At 46.1% G+C, this 5,874-nt stretch overlaps 1 non-coding gene across 2 annotated transcripts in view; it reads left to right on the top strand.

Annotated features, from left to right (window-relative positions):
- Positions 1-5,874, top strand: part of LOC125636604 (uncharacterized) — a 36,660-nt gene that overhangs the window by 250 nt on the left and 30,536 nt on the right. The gene's annotated exons all lie outside the window — the stretch shown is intronic.

Genomic DNA, 5,874 nt, shown 5'->3' with positions numbered 1-5,874 from the left:
CCGGAGGGGGCGGGCCCGGGCCCGGGGGGGCGGCCCCGCCTCAGTCCGCGGAGCGCGCTGAGCCTCGCCCCCGGGTCCCCGCCGGCCCCGGAGCAGGTCTGTGGCGGGAGAGGCCGCTATTCGCGGGCCCAGCCCCGCCGCAGCGCTGGGGGGCCAACCCAGCCCCCCGGGCTCCGGCCTCCGGGCGCCCACGCTAAAAGCCGGGTCCCAGATCAGAGTGAAAGCCTTTCTCTGGGCCCTGCGTGGACAAGCCCTTGGAGAGGAAACAGGGCCCCAGCCCCTGCTATTGGAGCGAGCTGGCGGTGGTGGGGGACCCTTGCAAGGGGCTGAAGGCCGCCCTGCGCCCCTCCTTATCAAATCTGCCCAGCGCCTGCCACAAAACAGCGTCCCTAACAGCCTGGGCCCCCCTTGGGCCTGCTCTGAACAGACCGTTTTGCTGGCATTGCCATAGTTGTTAGGGCTACGCCCCCCCTGGAAACAAGGTTATACTGGTAACAGAATCGTTTCCGAGATAGACCTCGTTCATAGAATCATAGAATATAAGGGTTGGAAGGGACCCCAGAAGGTCATCTAGTCCAACCCCCTGCTCAAAGCAGGACCAATTCCCAGTTAAATCATCCCAGCCAGGGCTTTGTCAAGCCTGACCTTAAAAACCTCTAAGGAAGGAGATTCTACCACCTCCCTAGGTAACGCATTCCAGTGTTTCACCACCCTCATAGTGAAAAAGTTTTTCCTAATATCCAATCTAAACCTCCCCCACTGTAACTTGAGACCATTACTCCTCGTTCTGTCATCTGATACCATTGAGAACAGTCTAGAGCCATCCTCTTTGGAACCCCCTTTCAGGTAGTTGAAAGCAGCTATCAAATCCCCCCTCATTCTTCTCTTCTGCAGGCTAAACAATCCCAGCTCCCTCAGCCTCTCCTCATAACTCATATGTTCCAGACCCCTAATCATTTTTGTTGCCCTTCGCTGGACTCTCTCCAATTTATCCACATCCTTCTTGAAGTGTGGGGCCCAAAACTGGACACAGTACTCCAGATGAGGCCTCACCAATGTCGAATAGAGGGGAACGATCACGTCCCTCGATCTGCTCGCTATGCCCCTACTTATACATCCCAAAATGCCATTGGCCTTCTTGGCAACAAGGGCACACTGCTGACTCATATCCAGCTTCTCGTCCACTGTCACCCCTAGGTCCTTTTCCGCAGAACTGCTGCCTAGCCATTCGGTCCCTAGTCTGTAGCTGTGCATTGGGTTCTTCCGTCCTAAGTGCAGGACCCTGCACTTATCCTTATTGAACCTCATCAGATTTCTTTTGGCCCAATCCTCCAATTTGTCTAGGTCCCTCTGTATCCTATCCCTCCCCCGTTCCACTGGGGGAACTGGTATAAATGATACCATCCAATCGGTTGCAGGTATAAACTGCGTCTCCACTACAGGGAGTTGCCAGATAGCGACACTGGCAAACCCCTTCTAGGGTAGAGACTCTCCACAAAAAGAATAACCTGAGTTATCCTAATTAATGCTAACGGATTTTTGCAAGAGATACTATGTTCATGCTTCAGGGGTTAAGCCCATATATAACCCCCCAGATATCAGGATGAGCCCTACAGGGGGCTCACGGAGGGGTTCTTACATGTTTCTTTGAAGTGTCCAGTGCTGGCCCCTGCAAGAGACAGGATACTGGACTAGGTGACCATGAGCCTGAACCAGTTTGGCAATTCCTACATTCCTAGTCTGAATGTTACTGTTCCAGGTATAATATAGGCCCCTATCAGATACATCTGTATTGTATTCAAACATCCTCACAGACATTCCTGCTCATAGTCTCTAAATCCAGCTATCCTTCCATCCCAACATAGGATTTATATTAATGGAATTTCCAAACATCCTTTTAGTCATCTCTGTGCTTCCTCAGTATGGGAAGATGTGCACAAGTATCCACAAATGACCTGATTTACATTGACACTAAGGGACTTCTGTGCCACTCTAGGAGCATAAATGGGCCTGGCTGTAAATAAGGCCCCTTTGCACTAGCCAAGCAATAGTAAAGGGGCCTAAGTTTCAATAAGAATCAGGACCAATAAGTCTTTAAGAGGACTTGCACACATGGAAAAAGTCAGTAAGATAACAGGAAACCACACAGTCACGAGACTACACCCACAAATGTCTGTTAAGTAACAAATACAGACAGACATGCAAAGAGTTTATGTAGAACCCAGAATGTAGAAAAACTAACAAAGAGATCTAATAGATCCAAATCTACCTACTAATCCTAAATCTACTTCCTAATAGAGAATTGACAAAGAATAATAGGGAAGTCTGATACCACTCACCCCAAGCTACATGAATTCATCAAAATCAGAAGCAGGCTCACAGAATGAAGCAAATGCAATTATTGTGTAGTACTAGAAAGGAGTATTAAAATTAATGAGTGTGAAAGAGGTGGGAGAATCCTAAAACACCTGATCACTAAGGAAAAGCAGAATTCAGTTCCTCCAAAGGAGCAAGGGGAAGGAACAAGTAGTGGCCAAAATGGCTTCACGAGGGACTTACACAGACACCTGAAGATTTAACCAAAATCTTATGCTGAAAATAGAAAATTGGGCCCTGGTTCAGAAAACACACATCCATTACTCACATGAGTAAAGTTATGCATGTTCACAAGTGTTTAAAGGACTGGGGCCTTAGACACCAAATTGGTATATGGTATAGGTAGTCAGTGCCTGCAGGAAGATGAGGACACACAGAAGAGCAGAAAGAATACCATAAACTAATGAGAATATGGAGTGAAAGTGGTCAGAAGCTACTTGGCTAATCAGAGATTAGTAAAGCACATCCTTTTCTATGAAGTGCATATGGCTAGTTAGCACAGCTGCTGAACCTCAGAGAATGAGGTTCTAAAGTATCTAGTCACTTATTCGATATGAAATTGTTTGAGAAGAATAAGGTAGCCTTGGAGTTTCTGATGTTTTCAGGGTCTTCTCAGGCAGTTTGACAGCCTGAATTCTGTATTTCCTCTTTTAAATAGTGATGGGCTTGGGGACATTAACGTTAACCTAGACTTCCTGCCTTATTTAAGGGTTTAGGGGGCAGGGAGGGATGTTTATAATAAAACTACAGAGTTCTTGTAAGTTTCTTGTCACCTGGATTCTGAACGTCCTAGTTTTAGATACTGTTTTTGTATAATTCCTGTATTGTTGTTGGGTCTTTAATGCTTCAAGTCACAGATACGTACTTTCAACCTTAACAAAATCCTCTGGCTGGTAACGTCATGCATCTGTCTTATCATCTCAGATATGGTTGCAATGTGTATTGGGAAGCTTCTGATCAGTGACGTTTCACCCCTGTGCAAAGGGCCAGCAAAGCCTTCAAAATAGGGTGTAAATGCCCCATAGCCAGCCTCATGGTGACTTGGCACTGTGGTGAATTTCACCCAGAGGGAACGATTAGGGGAGAGGGCAAGGTCAAAGCAGCAGAGCAGTCCATGCTGAGGAGTAAGGCGAATGGGAACTGTCCTTGCTTCTCGTCATCTGGGTACCTTTACATCTGCCTGGCCATCAGGCTGTGAAGGGAATGTAGCATGGTACGGTGGGAACGGGGCTAAGAAGCCACTGCCAGCTCTTTGCTAGTGCTAATCCCAGCTCTGAGAGCGACTTCTTGTGTGGCCTAGGGCAAGTCCCATTACCTCTCTGTATTTCGGTATGCTTGTTCTGAAAATGGGGATGATACTCAACGGCCAAGTGAGGAAGTTGGTGAAAGTGCTTTGCAAAAAGCATTAATGCCATCAGTGTCAAACATTGGAACTTAACACAGAGGACATGCGAGGTCAGCGCAGGATAGACAGGAATGATGGAGTTTGTGCATGCTCTAACAGCACAGGAAGGACTCAGAATGTTAAACATTAATAAGGAAGGCTCTTATGCAAATGTACCACTCCCCTCCTGCAACGACAAACTTCTAATCTGCCCTTATAAATCCTGCGTGCACTGACCTAGCGGGCCATCAGAACTGCAAGCAAGCAAGCAAGCAAGAAAGGCAGGCAGGCAGGCAGGCAGGCAGGCTTCCTGTCTCAGTTTCCTTGTAAACACTAACAATGGGCACCTCAGAGGTTCCCATCAGGGAGAGTGCGTATATGACTAGCAACCTGCATTCCACCCAACAGGCGGAAATGACTTGAGTAAGCAGTGGGACAGTCAGGCTGAAGGAAACTGAGGCAGGAGGCCACTTTTCATTTCCAGCCTCAAAGTAAACACAATATTAAGTACATACACAAAGAGCTTTTCAGTCTAGGCCAGCAGCTTGCAGGTTTTGTTTGGCTAATAGGATTTTTTTTTAAAGCCTGTCTGTTTCTTTGTGTAGTAAATTGCTTGTATATTTCTGGTCTGAGCCAGGTGTAGTTTTTAAAGTCTATTTTAGGACTGTTGATTAATCACAGTTAACTTATGCGATTAACTCAAAAAATTAATTGCAATTAATCACACTGTTAAACAACAGAATACCAATTGAAATTTATTAAATATTTTGGATGTTTTTCTACATTTTCAGATATATTGATTTCAATTACAACACAGAATACAAAGTGTACAGTGCTCACTTTATATTATTATTTTTGATTATAAATATTTGCACTGTAAAAATTAACAAAAGAAATAGTATTTTTCAATTCACCTCATACAAGTACTGTAGGGCAATCTCTTTATCATGAAAGTTTAACTTACAAATGTAGATTTTTTTTGTTACATAACTGCACTCAAAAAAACAATGTATAACTTTAGAGCCTACAAGTGCACTCAGTCCTCCTTCTTGTTCAGCCAATCACTAAGACAAACAAGTTTGTTTACATTGACGGGAGTTTGTTTACATTGGTGCCTGCTTTTTATTTACAATGTCACCTGAAAGTGAGAACAGGCGTTCACATGGCACTTTTTGTAGCTGGCGTTCCAAGGTATTTATATGCCACCCATGAAGAGGCTTATGAATGTTTAGCATGCTTCGGCCACCATTCCAGAGGACAGGCTTCCATGCTGATGATGCGCGTAAAAAAAATAATGTGTTATTTAAATTTGTGACTGAACTCCTTGGGGGAAGAACTGTATGTCTCCTGCTCTGTTTTACCTGCATTCTGCCATATATTTCATGTTATAGCGGTCTCAAATGATGACCCGGCACATGTTCATTTTAAGAACACTGTTACCAGATTTGCCAGTTGCTTTGGGGTATGCTCTCTCTCTCTCTCTAACAGAGCACGTCTGAGAGGACCGGGTTAATCAGCACTCCCAAGCTGACCCCTTATATGTCCCTGGACTCAGCAGGCTGGGTCGAACAGTACCTCCAAGCTGTCACCCTCATGTGCCATGGGCACCGCACTGGAATAGAGTGCGCTTGAGCAGGCCGGGTCAAGCAGCACTTTCAATCTACCACCCTTATTTACCCCTGGACTCAGCAGACTGAGTTAAGCAGCACTTCTAAGCTGCCACCCTCATATGCCCCAGGTTCAGCGCATCCCTATCCCCACTTTCACGTTAGACTTGTTCTGGTAGTGACCCACTTGATGAGCAAACCCCACAGGATTTGGGGGCACTGCAGGGATCTTTAGGTTAGGTACGAGGAGCATTGCTGCAGAGCGAATGAAGAAGCCAAAAAACACCCACGAGGGGGAGGGAGAGAGAGAGAAGCAACCACGTTCCACCACCAAGTAGGCTATCACTGGTTGAGTTTGATGGTGTACGTCCCTTTCGAGACCACAACGGGTTACAGAAGAATGGGACAGAGTCTGGTGTGGGCTTAGTTTTATAACAAAACTTGAGTGACTCCCTGGTGGCACTCTGCATGCAATTGGCAACGCTTTCCCAGGGGCAACCTGAGGAG

The sequence above is a fragment of the Caretta caretta genome, chromosome 5, assembly GCF_965140235.1.
Source record: "Caretta caretta isolate rCarCar2 chromosome 5, rCarCar1.hap1, whole genome shotgun sequence".
In the NCBI taxonomy this organism is placed as follows: Eukaryota; Metazoa; Chordata; order Testudines; family Cheloniidae; genus Caretta; species Caretta caretta.
Note: the sequence above shows the minus strand (reverse complement) of the source record. Positions and strands in the feature narration are given on the sequence as shown.